Source organism: Equus quagga, chromosome 5, assembly GCF_021613505.1.
Source record: "Equus quagga isolate Etosha38 chromosome 5, UCLA_HA_Equagga_1.0, whole genome shotgun sequence".
Taxonomy (NCBI): domain Eukaryota; kingdom Metazoa; phylum Chordata; class Mammalia; order Perissodactyla; family Equidae; genus Equus; species Equus quagga.
In genome coordinates, this window is record NC_060271.1 from 81,419,547 (window position 1) to 81,433,462 (window position 13,916).

Consider the following 13,916-nt stretch of genomic DNA (forward strand, 5'->3'; position numbering starts at 1 on the left):
ATGTCCCTTGGGGGCTCCCTCCTCTCACCCCACGCTTATTATCAGAATTTCAGGTCCCTTACATACAGTCCTTTCCCTTATAGGATTCTGATAAATACAAAGCTCATCACATGTCTTTTGATGTCTTAGCATCAGAGCTGGCCTGGACCACTTTGTGGATGGGTGCTCAGGCATCGCCCACAGGACCAGTTCCTTAATCTTCCAATTGGACAGCTCTCCTGGCTGTGGGCCAGGCTGCCTACTTGGCATCAATTTCTTCTTCACTTCTCCGTACTAAGCACATATCTCCTTTGATTTGATGATTATCCTAGTGCCTCATTTGGGCTCTGATCGCACTGCTGCTGCACACCATTATCTGTAACGTCATCTGTATGCTGAGACAGGCTACTGACTTCTGGCTCTATTTACATCAGCTAGGGGACTGAGATTCCAGTCATCTAAACGGACAGTATTCAATTCATTAAGAGTCAGAGGCTAAGGCCTCCAGGGTTTCAAACTATCATTTCATCTGCCTACACTTCCTGGCCACTGTGGGAAGCCTGCTGAAGGTCTTTGGAAAGCATGGAGCCATGATTCTGCTCACCCACTCAACACTGGCTCCGAATTCCTTCAGGGAATCTCTGGGAAGGCAATCACTGCCCAACGCTGACTTCCCATCACCCCAGAGGCAGTGGTGATTTTAAAGTGGGAAATGCCTGGAAACTGGAGGGAGAGAGGGATGAAAAGCTTGGGACAGTGATATGGAATGCATCTCTTCTCTTAGGGCAGGTTTAGGGAGGGGAGTGGGAGGGGGAGCAGGATATTTGGGAACACAGACAGATGTTGACAAGAGTGCGTGTATGGTAAGTACCCTAGGCATACACAGGTTTGGTGCAGAGCCACTAGGCTTTTGTCTTCACATGCTACCAGCTTCCTCTCTTGCTGCATGGAAGCCGTAGTATAATTTTCAGATGTGAACCCCAGATCTGCCTTTTTCTGACTGTGGGGATTTGACAGGTTTCTGAACCAACCTGAGCTCCACCGTCCTCATCTGTTAAATGGAAGCAATAACATTAACCTTACAGGAATCGAGTCATGATGAGCAATGATGTTTGCAAAACATCTCCTGTAGAGTGGATGCTCAATAGACGGTGCGTACTATTATTATTCTCCTTTCCCTTTCTTCTTGTCTCTGTCTCTTGCCTTTGTTACATCTTTAACAAATGTTTCACTTAATCTCCTGTGTGTACTAAATGATTACCTAGGGCAATTGCCAGATGGAGCAGCCTAGAAGCCAGAGCTTCATAAAATGAGTCAGACAAGAGGCTGGCATTCAGACTGTGGCCAGGGGTCTCAAGGGGTCAGCAGCAATGTGTTCCACCACACATGTGCAGGCACACCATGTCAGCTTGGAAGTGCAGCTCCCAGGGAGCCACGACTCAGACCAACCCACCTGTGGGTTACTGTTCAATGTAACTTACTGACTATTTATTGAATTCTACATCCAGCAGTGTCCCAAGGGGCACCCAGAAGACAACGCCAAAATACACAATTTATTTAATCAGAGGCAGAGTATTTTGTAATCCAGATTCCATGCTGACACACTGTAAATTGGGCACCTGAGCTTCTGGAAAAATGCCACCATGTTCAGGTAAGCAGGATTTTGGCACCTCCAGTCTGGCCTCATTGGTTGGGTGTCTGGCTATATTCAGCAGGAATGAGGAAGAAGTCTTCCTGTTGCTTCAATTCCCCCCCACCACTAGTCTTCCCCTGGGGGCAGGGAGCAGCTCGCCTATAGGATGGCAAGAGAGCATTTCAAAGTACGATCCAGACAGGCTAAGTTGAAGTCATAAAATGATTATTCCAAGCCTTGAAGCTGGATGGGCTGTCTGCGAGTGAGCCAAACCCTTGTGCCAAGATCAGCACGTGGGCCACCCAAAGGAATGCCATGAGCACAGGGACACGTCAGCCCTCTCCACTTCACCCTCCAGAGGGCCAGAACCCATGTTGCCTCGAAGAGCAGTTGGGCAACAGCTTGCACTGCCCTTGGGCCTACAGCACCACTGCAGCCATGCTGTCTGCAGAGAGACCCAGGGCTCACAGGATAAAATGCAAACTTCCCCACCCTCCACAAGCCTGCATGATGTGGCCCCACCACCTTTCCACCTCCCCCCTTTCTACCCTCCCCTTCACTTTCAGCACTCCTTCCCCCCGGTCCCCTTCCTGTTCCTTCCATGCACCCATTGCTTCTCACTTGTCTCCTGCCTAAATGCTTGCTATCCCTCCCTGCTCTGTCTACACACCTGCACACACCCTAGGTAACACTTATTCATCAGACAGATCACCAGTAAATGCACCTCCCCTGGAAAGTTGCCTGTGACCTCAAAAAGGCAAGGAAGTTGCCCATGACCTCAAAGGGCACGTACCCTTTATGGGGTCTCACATAACCCAGGGTCATTTGTAGCACTTCCTCCTCCCAGATGATAGCTACCCTGGCTCACTAGACATTTCATTTAAAGTGGTAAGTGAGGTCAACATGCTGCATGAGGTGCAGGACACCAGGCCTGGCTCTCCCCTCATGGTCCCCTGCTGTCTCTGTCACCGCAACTTCACATTTCTCCTCCTTATCTTTCCTATCTCTTCACTCTCTCACAGTGGTTGGTTATAGGCTAAGCTGTACAAGCTCATGTTAGACAGATGCTCATCTTAGGACATGAGAAGTGGGACAAAAACAGGGGACTTCTTTTTTGGCCCCCTTTCTTCTTAAATTGTGTCTAGTGTCTCAATGTCCTTCTGGCATGAGCTGTATGAGGAGTACCTCCTGTAACTTCCTCTACACCAAAGACGTTTTCTTGGCATCGCCACTTCTGTTGTCCAGGCAAACTCCAACAGAACTGCTTAAGATAACTATCCCATTAACAACATTAGGCACTTGCCCTCTAATCTAAATTAGTTCAGTAGTATTAAACTTTATTGAGTATCAGTGTTGCCTGGAGGACTTAAAAACCAGGTTTCTGGGCCGCATCCCTGGGTTTCTCCATTAGTAGGTCTGGAACAGGGTCCTTGCGTTTCTAACACGTGATGTTCCCAAATGGTACTTATGCTGCTGGTCCATGGACCACACTTTGAGAACTATGAATTAGCTTATTTCTAACAATCCTATACCTCAATTAGATATGTGGGGGTATGTTTTGACTCAAGTCAGACATTCCTCTGAGTACTCTGTTGAGAGTTGCTTATGGCTGATTAGAAACACCAGCTCTGAAGTGTTTTAGTCTAAAAATTACGGTGTCCCTGCTCTATTGTCAGGAACTATGCGGTCTCCATTGTTCATGTGTCCCCATGTGGGGAAGACAAAGAACTGTTTCTGGAGGGAACTCTAAGTTCTGCTGACAGGCACTCTCTTGCTTCCCTTGGTGAGAATTTGTGCTCATCTGTGTGCAGGGCTGGCATGACCCGGATTCCTGGATCCAACCCTGAAGTAATCCCAGCTGGATAGTTCCCTGGGGGTTAGGGGCACAGATATTATCTTTCATTGTCTGCACCATTGGCAGTTAACTGACTGAACTGTATTTGCATCTCTTTCTTCTGCACTGGACTCTAAGCCTCTCGAATACATCGTCATACTTGGTCAAGCTGACACGTAGTCAGTGCTTGTTACTCAGTCACTATTTCTGGAATCATTGAGTGTGCATTCCTATAAAGGAAAAGGTAAAGAGAGCATTCCTGATTATTCTAAACTTCCTTGCCTCTCACTTCTGGTCTCTCAACCGTCCATATAAATGTTTCTTTAGTAATTAATATGCTAACAATCCCAACTGCCAAGAGTGGGTTGTGACCCTTGGTGTATCATGGGGATCTCATTAGAGTCATAGGTTGAGCTTACGGTTAATAACAGTAACTTATTGGACACCATCTTATACCCTATTCTATTCCGGAACCCCAGCCTTCAAGTAAATTTACTTGCACTGTGGTTTAAGATCCTATTTTCCAGCTTGGTGTCCCAAACTAAATTTCTAAGAAGGCTTCCTGAAAATCTGAGTATGACATGTGCAATTTCTTTTGTTGTACAACTGGAATGTAACATGTGAATTTGTTCGTATGTGATAGGTAAACTGGGCAATAAAATCACTAAACTGTGAAATCGTGTTGGCTCACAATGTGATTTTTTTCACAAGGTAAAGAAGAATGTGATATATGTATTTTAGTTTTTGTGGTTGTGGTAAAATTCACACAGCATAACATTAACCATTCAAAAGTGTGAGGTGATTATATTTGGTGCCACTGAGTAACATCAGGTGAATGTGAAGATGTTGCCCAGATGCCAGTAGTGACCTGGGAGGAATGCACAAAACCCACACACACCTCATCTGCTTTCTCACTTCCATTTACCCTTGTGCGATGTAAGTCTATATGGCGCTCCTGAGCTTGTGTACTTTTCTACATGAAAGCATTTACTGTAGCATCCTCAACATGAATGTGTGCCCTGGTTCTAAGAATCCAGGAACTAAATGAAGGAGGAAAGCCTTAAGCTTGTAGAGGAGAAGCTTGAGAAGATGGGATACCGTCTGAGAGAGCAACGGGAGTAAAGGAACCGACAGCGAGCTCCATCAGAGACCACACTGAAGAACCAGAATAAAAGAGACTAGAACTCACAGGAGCCATCATTTGCTTAAGGGGGTTAGAAGCATGTGCCATGGATGGGAGAAAAGGCGATGATGCTGAGGGCAGCGGAAGAGGGCTTTCATGGCGTTCGGTCCTATTGGGAACCACACAAATAGCTCTTTTTGTTATGAAAAGAGGAACCTGGCAAAACAACAAAAGCTGGATTTCTATTTTAAGCTGGTGCAGAAGGAATAACAAGACGATGAGTCACAGCCAGCCACCTCTGTTGTCGTGACACTTCGTCCTAAGAATGTCCTTCCTTCCGTCCCGTCTCTGTAACTCAAAGCCACAGTGCTACATCATACTCATATCCACCAGGAAACTAGGTGTTTATTTTTTAAAAATCAAAGTAAAGTGTTATATTTACTGTAATATAATTTTAATTAAGAATTTAAGATGCTTGAAATGGCAGAAGTTTTGAGTTTATTATTAATTTTTAAAAGTGGATTGTTTTATTAGACTCTGCAGTTTTATTTTACTTATTTATTTTTTTTGAGGAAGATTAGCCCTGAGCTAACATTTGCCGCCAATCCTCCTCTTTTTGCTGAGGAAGACTGGCCCTGAGCTAACATCCGTGTCCATCTTCCTCTGCTTTATATGTGGGATGCCTGCCACAGCATGGCTTAATAAGCAGTGCATAGGTCCAGGCCTATAGGATCCGAACCAGCAAACCCCAGGCCACCAAACTTAACTGCGTGAACTTAACCGCTATGCCACTGGGCCAGCCCCTAGACTCCAGAGTTTTAAATGTTCTACTCTGAACCGCTTTCTCCCATTAGTCCTGTTATTTTCATGGGACCAAAATTCCATAATACTGTGGTATTTTTAGGAACACACTTCATGTTATAGGAGAATGGAGGCTTTCAATGTACCTGCTACTTAACAACTATTCTTAACTTTGAAGAGAGCAAAGGAAAGGTTGCTGACAGGGCCTAACTTCCTCATCTAATTTCCGGTCTTTTGTGCTTTCCCTGTGTATAGTGAAACCCCAAGAAGTCTGAGTAATAATCTTTGTTGGGTGTTTGGTAATTTTGGATTGTGAGCTCATGTGTGGTTTGCATTTACCTATGGGAATCCTATGAGGATTCAGTTGAGAGACCAACCTGCCAGAGAGGATTCAAGTTTCCTTCTACAGATAGATTCCTAAGCACTTCCAAACTGTGACCACTTTTCCTCAGCTTGCAATCGACAGAACCCAAAGTAGTATGCGTTTGAACTCTAAAACTCTGAGAGGTTACAGTTCTGAATTCTTAGGGGTGCACACATACACACACACACACACACACACACCCAAAACTTGTAGCCCATCCTTTCACTCATGTTCCCAACTTTAGGCAGAAGGCTCAATTCCAACTCCCAAACTTTTAAACCAAATGTCTACTTTATTTCGGTCTGACAATCTCCCATAGGACGGCCACTGCTTTAGGGTCAGCTAACCATCTGATTTCCAGATCCTTCTTTATTTTAGCCCTGGGAATGTCTCCTATTTTCTTCTGAGCCTGGCTATGCATTTACAACACTTTTATTATATTTTTTTTTCCCAGGAGATTTTTGGTTTTTGTTTTGCTACGTAGTCCACTGTATTACCAATCAAGAATAATTGACTTTTCACAACTGATTACCTCTTCCATGCTCAGAGAAGTTAGCTCAAATAAATGTTGTATTTAGATGGATACAGCTTTTCTGAGGCTTTGATTTAAAACACTGCATATCCTGGGACTTCTGGGCTGATCTCTGAATGCCAGCTCCTTGGCTGCCTCCCTGGTCTTATAGGTTCTGTGTGAGGAGGAGCCATCAGAAAAGAGCTGTGTAGAGAAGAAATGCCAATCCAGATCTGAAAAGCCATCTAACAAGGGCTTTCAAATCACAGACAGAAGGGGATGCTTGCTCTCACGCTTTACATTTTAGACTTCCATTCTGATTCTCAAACCTTATAATAAATGTCCTTCTAATTAAAGCTAAGAAACAAGGGAAAAAAGGCAACTTGATGTGGAAAACATCCAGGAAGTATGAGATGCTGGCTGATGGCAGAGAAATGAATCCTTTGACTATGCAAACAGTATAAATTTAACAGAAACCTCACAGCTGATTGGAGTGGGTGAGTGCTGGCCAAGTACTGCCTGCATCCAGCAATTCTACACTGTAAAAGTTTAGCAAAGGCTAGTGCCAAGGGTGTTGATCTAGAATGTACTACAAGAAGTTTTCAAAGAAATGAGCTCAACTTTTTTTTTTTTGCATTTGGAACTCAAATTTCAAATAATTTTTGGCCTCTCATCTCATCTCCCTTAAGACTGAGACTATTTAAAAGGCCAAATTCATCATTATCTAAAAGGAGAGTAATGGCAGGAATTTTAACATTAGTTGATAAGGCCTAAGTGATTTACATGGTAATTTAAAAGGATAGCTGTGCATATTCTCCCTTAGATGATATGTCAGTGTCACTGCAAAACTCTACTAAGTGAGACAGTCAAAAAAATCCGTGAATTCAGATTCATTCAGACCAGGAATGTCTGGTCTGCCTGGATTATGGTCAAGGTGATTCCAGCCACTAGCGGTGCCTACTGGACCTGAGCAGGGCGCAGAGGAAACAAGGATGTGTGGATGATGTCCACAGTATGTTCAAGCTTGCTGGCATTGATGCAGCCTCTGAGGAGGGCAGGAAAGAGCCTGCACCACAGAACCCAGGAATCTGCTCTTTCAGCTGCTTCAGCATTCTCTAGGATTATGTTTCCCAGTCTTTGGCAGAATACTAGTGTCCTTCCAGATGTCAGTATGTCAATGGGCGGAGGTAGGGATAAGCCAAGGAAGGGTTCCAAGGTCAAAATAAGTTTAGAGATTCACAATGCAAATTATCCTACTAAAGGCTCTGAGAAGTCCTACAGTGAAGACAGTTATTCAACTTAGTTTAATGGTGCCTTCAAACTTATTGTCCAAATCCCCTTTGTTCTGACATGTACCTATTCACATCTTATAGTTACTACTGTTCTGTGGACTTAGTCTGGAAATGCTACCCCTGATTACTTGCATCATCTAATCCTCAGATGGTTTCAATGTGTAACCAGGTTTGAGCACCACAGGCCAGGGATTCTCAAAGAGGAGGAGTAGATTCACGTAGAGAAGTTAGGGCTATAAGGAAGAAACCTTGGCGTCAATATGGCTCCAATTTTCTAATTTTTCACATGGGGAAATTAAGCTAAATGATTTGCTCAATCATTTAACTGACAGAGGAGGATATCATATTGGAACTAGTTATCTTTAATGACAGCTTGCTTCTTTCCATTTCACCCAGCAGGCATGAGGATGGTGGTGGGTGGAGAATAAGACAAGATGCAAGGCCAGCCCAGCAGGGTTGAGGGCAAGGTGGAGATGAGATGGACTGGGCGTGTGTGGCATGAGGTGCACAGTCCAGAGTGATGGGCAGGCCATGGCAGAGCTCTGTGTGCTAGGCAGAAATAATCTTGTAAGCTGCAGAGTAAGGAGGGTCCAGATGGGACTGGGTGGAGGCTGGAAAGGGTTCCAGAAAGCATGATGAGCCTAGGCCCAAGATGCCTGGCAAGGGAGCTGCTCTTACTAGTCAGGATTCTATTAAACAAACTGTCAGTAAATCCCTTTGGTGATGTTAGGCTCGGGTGTCTGGCCCTAAAAATTAAATGTTATGCTTAAAGGTGTGGAGAGCATTCTCTGAAGACTTTATTTTTATTTCAATTTAAAGCATATCGAGTTCTTGATTAATTTTTCTCCCTTGCAACCTGTCATTGCAGATGTCCAAGGGGCTTATTTGTTGAACTATTCTTGAAATTCAATAAAGTGAGTTAAACACGATCCTTTATATAAATTCTTTAAAGACTGTTCATAAGATACCTACAAGGCCATTAAAAACAGAAAAAAAGAGAACAGAATTTTGTTCATATAGGGCGGAATTCTGAATGCACTCCCCTGATTGTCTCCCAACAAACTGAATAAAACTTTTTGCCATTATTTGAACAGAAACATAATGATTTGATTTTACCTAAAGAGCATGGTTTAATTAGTTTGATTGCAGAAGAATTGCAACTTTATAGCAGGATGTCTTTTTTCTTTCTATATCATCTTAACCATTTTTAAGCGGACAGTTCAGTAGTGTTCAGTATATTCCTGTTGTTATGTAACCAATCTCCAGAACTTTTTCATCTGGCAAAATATAGCAAAATCTTTTTACCCAGGGTTCCTGATATACCATTAACCTCCCAATAAAATAGGCACATTTCTAAGATTTCATTTAAGAAACTGATATAAATGTTTTTTGTTATATAATATTTGACACATGTATAACATTGCATATAACATACATATAAGTTATGATACATACTAATAATACAAACACCCACGAGACTACCATGCGATACAGTTCCATTGGTTTGTGAGTTCCTTCTGTATCCATTCTCCTTCCCCCAAATGATTTAGCTTTTTAGTTTAGTTTGAAAACATAAATTACATACTAGACACTGTACTTCTTTTTAGGATTAGTTTCTGCGACTAGTTTCTTCTTCCGCTGGAGGAGTTCATAGTTTAGTGTGAGAAATACATATACGAATAAATAGTTCTGATAGAATGAGGAAATCCTCTCATAGATGTGTGAAGAAAGTGCTATGAAAACCAAGTGAGGTTGCAGCTAATTCTCCTCAGATGGGAAAAGTGTGAAGGAAACTACTACGATGGAGTGATCAGCGAGCTGGACTTCGAAGAAAGAGGAATTGTTGACAGAGTAGATAAAGAAGATGAGAATATTTCAGCAAGAGGAAATAATATGGGCAAAGAGATTGTGGTAAATAAGTACATAGTATATTCAAGGTGCCCCAAAGAATAGAGTGTGCCTGGAGATGGCATCCATTTAGCTACTCAACAAACTTTGAGACATACTGAGTAAGAGTTCTGAGCCAGGCATTACGTTATCCTCTGTGGAACTACAACCCTGGCTTCCAAAGCTTATGTCTACAGGAGAAGACTGACAAGCAAACAATTACAACAGCATGATCAGTGTGATGAAGGAAACAGGCACAGGGTACTAAGGGAGTCTATGCATAGGGAGGAGAAGGTTAGCAGTGAGGCTAGAGGAGTAGGTCATGGCTATGTTGAGATAGGTCTACACATGCCAGGTCAAGAAATTTGAAGTCTATTTTAGACACATTGAACAGTCAGAGGATTTTGGGCAGGGAAGTGAGCAGGACCATGACCTGCTAACTTTTCTTTAAAGGAAAATTCTCTCCAGTGAAGGTGAGAAAGACTAAGAGACCAGTTAGAAAGTTATTGGAATAGTTCAGGTGGGAGATGCAGCATCCTAGACTAAGGCAATGACATTCATTCATTCCAAAACTCTTTATTAAATAGCTACTCTGTGCCAGGTATTGTGCTTTTGCTGGGATAGAGCGTGCAGGTGGATATGACAGATAAGACTGGGTGTGAGAGAAGAGGATGCTGTGTAGACAACTCTGACATGAGACAAGACAAGGAGTGACAGAAAGAGGCATCAGCAATCACTCTGCAGTCTCTAGTTTGGGCAGCTTGAAGAATGGTGAATAGCAGTGCATCCATTGGTGAAGAGCAGATTTAGGGGATAATGTGATGAGTTTAGTTTGAGACACGTTGAGGGTGAAATGCCTACAATTGAGATGCCCACTTGGTCCCTATACAATGGGCCTGGTCCTCTGGAGCCAAGGCCAGCGATGGGTGGACACATTAAGTAGCCATCAGCATATCTGTTGTAGTTAAAGTCATGGGAGCTGGTGATATGGCCTGAGTAGAACATGTAGAGAAGGCCAAAGTCAATCTTGGAGACCAACAGGTGAGTAGCAGAAGAAGAGCCAAGAAGGAGACAGGGAAAACCTGAAGAGACATGTAGAAGGCTCTGTAGAAGCCAGAAGAGGAAAGAGTTTGAAGGAGAAGAGGTCAACAGTGCTTACTGCTGAAAGAGCACAAGTAGAGAGAGGAGCAAGCAGAGACCATTGACCGGGGAGATGAGATGGACTAGAGAAACAATGGCGACGGAGGTCAGAGTGTAGTGGGCTGAAGACTGAATGGGAGGGATTGGGGACAGTCTACTCTGCAAAGAAGTTTGCAGATGAAAGGAAGGCAGAGATAAGAGAGTAGCTTGAAAGAGAAAGAAAGTATGGACATTTTTAAAGATTCAAGGAGGCTGGCATGCTTTTGTAAGCAGAGGGGAGGAAGATAGTGGAAAAGAAAAGATGAAGATACCGCAGGCAGAGACGAAGTGAGAGCGAACAAAATGAAGAACACAAGTGGAAGGAGAGGGAGGAGGGGCAGGACTGCGTCTGAGGGGAGGGGAGGTTGGAGGAGGACATAAGCATAAGAGTTGCTTGAAGTGGAAGGGTTCCACTCTGTCACAGAGACAGAAGAGCAGGTTATCTACTGACGGTAAAGGGGTCTGGGACAGGGATCTCCAGGAGAACAGTAACAGTTTGGGAGAGAGACTGCAAGGGTGGAATCTGGGGCTCCATAAGGATGAGGTATAAGTGTGCTAAGCAGTGCTGAGGCCTCATAAACGTGCAGTGGCCCCAGTCAACACGCTTGGGCAATTCTCCTCTGAAGTGGGTGGCGTCTTGGGAGTAGGAGAGGAGAATACAGACAGTTGCTTGGTCTAGGTGTAGGGATGGGCAGGGCAAGTGGGGTGAGAGTTAGGGAACAGAGGGTGTTCATGAGAGTGTCAACATGGGGTCAGTAGATTAATAGACCAGGCAGGCATTTGTTCTATGCCCCAGATTTTTGATTTGGAGGAGCCAGTCCCTATTGCTGATCAGAATCTATCAGTGTCTTGCTACCTGCTGAAATTTAGCAGCGTTGATGGCCTTTGCCTGTGTACATGAAGCTACCAGCCTAGCTGGGCTACAGGCTCACATCAGGGCACTGGCTGGGATGTAGGCTCACATACCTCTTGGCTGGGATGATGGTAGACTCTTGGCTGCCTGAATTTTCTAGAACAGCATAGTGCCCTAATGTTACTGATTCATTGTTGATCTCTTCTCTCTACACATTCAAGCCATTCATAACATTTACTCTTCTAATACATTTCAATTCTTTTTTTCATGATCCTCTTCTCATTCAGATTTTCTAGTCTCCCTCTTTTTGAAGTTCAACTTAGAGATTTCAATAATATTGGACCGAACTTATGAGTAGATGGAGTGGCCAGGGCAGGACTTAAAGCGTTCTGGGAATGCCTCTTGTGGAACTGACAGGGCCTTATCTTTTCTGGTAAACAACTGAACACTTGAATTTGCTTTTTTTTAATTAATTTATTTTTCTTGAGGAAGACCAGCCCTGAGCTAACATTTGCCGCCAATCCTCCTCTTTTTGCTAAGGAAGACTGGCCCTGAGCTAACATCTGTGACCATCTTCCTTTACTTTATATGTGGGATATCTATCACAGCATGGCTTGCTGAGCGGTGCCCTGTCCACACCCGGGATCCGAGCTGGCGAACCCTGTGCCGCTGAAGTGGAACATGCGCACTTAACCGCTGCGCCACCGGGTCGGCCCCTTTAATTTGCTTTTTGAAAATGCAAATAAGCCCAGGGTGCATGGTCCAATGCATGTCTCCCTTTCAATGTGGGTGTTTTTGTGCCAATGAATAAATGTAGAAGCCATTTAATTCTAAACCTTTGAAGCCAAATGTTTACCTGGGGATACCAAAGGCCATCTTGGGAAACATTAAAAGGTTTTGATCCAGAATCTAGCCAATTCTCTCCCTCTCTCTCATTTATTACTGATAGGTTATACTCTGCTATGTAGGCAATAAATTAACCCAGGTTCCAAGTAGCTGGAAGGTAAGAGCCCAGATGGGAGTGGCTGGTGTCCCTTAGGAAAGGCAAAGCACAACGGGTAGCACCAGTTACTCTCACCTTTCAGATTTCCTCTTCCAGACTGGGCCAGCAGGTAATGAGAGGATGCTGAGGCAGAGGGCAGGCCTGAGAGTAACCACTATGCCTGTTCTGGTCATGCTGGTTGTTCCATTTAAAAATGCTGTTTATGATTAGTAAATAGTGACCTGAGTGCCTGCCCTTCTACCCTCTCGTCTGCCACCCTGCAGGACTTGGTGGACTGTCTCCCATCTCTGCCCCAATCCAGCCACTAAACGGTTCATTTTTGGCTCAGTTGAGGTGTGGGACCTTGCAGGTTGTTACATGTTTTGAATATCACTTCTGGACAGAACTTTGCAGAAGGGGGAGGAAGGGACCGCAGACACAGCCTCATGCACTCCACATCTTGCAGGCCCTTTCTGCTCTCTGGCTATTTCCCACCATCGAGATGCTGCTTTGGTACCAGGTCATGGGGCATTTCCCACACTTGGCCAGGGCAAGGAGAATGAGAGACGAAGGTTTCAGGACCATGATTTACAAGGAAATCCTCTGCTAGTCCCAGAACTGTGGCGGGGTGCTGTCCCTCGGGAGAGTGACTTCCTGCATCCTCTGAACCAGGATCCTGGGGGGGCAGGTGATGTTTGCCCTCCTTCCTGCACACTCCCTTAGAAAACATATGACTTTATCCTGACCCCCTCAGAACATCATCACTCATCAAGGATGCCAGTGATCAACAAGTAGTTTTTGGGGGCACCCCGAGCATCAGAGCCCTGGCCAGCTTTCGGAAACAGGGGTAGGGCAGTGTTTATAGACATCATAAACAGGAAGATTAATCTCTAAGATCTTCCCTTGTAAAGAAATCCTTTGGGACTTACAAAATCAGACATGAGGACATTTTGGCTGCCTTCCAAAGCAACAGGGACTTAACGAGATAAATTCATTGAAAAATATTTTGAATATTGCAAAACAATCTGGCCTTGGGTGACACTGCTTCCAAGAATGAAAGGCATTAATTAAGAGACATTTCCCTGAAATTAAAACCATAATAAGATATCACCTCACACCTGTTAGGATGGCTATCATCAAAAAGATAAGAGAGAAATGCAGGTGAGAAAAGGGAAGCTTTGTGTACTGTTGGTCAGAATGTAAATTGGTACAGCAGCTATGGAAACAGTATGGAGGTTCCTCAAAAAACTAAAAATGGAACTTCCATTTGATCCAGCAATCTCACTTCTGGGTATTTATCTGAAAGAAACAAAATCACCATCCTGGAGAGATATGTGCTCTCCCATGTTTGCTGCAACATTATTTACAACAGCTAAGACATGGAAACAACTTATGTGTCCATTGACAGATGAATGGATAAAGAAAATGAAATACTATTCAGTCACGAAAAGGAAGGAAATCCTGCCATTTGTGGCAAC

At 44.0% G+C, this 13,916-nt stretch overlaps 1 protein-coding gene across 3 annotated transcripts in view; it reads right to left on the minus strand.

Annotated features, from left to right (window-relative positions):
- The window catches only part of ANTXR1 (ANTXR cell adhesion molecule 1), a 219,166-nt gene that overhangs the window by 72,391 nt on the left and 132,859 nt on the right, over nt 1–13,916 (minus strand). The gene's annotated exons all lie outside the window — the stretch shown is intronic.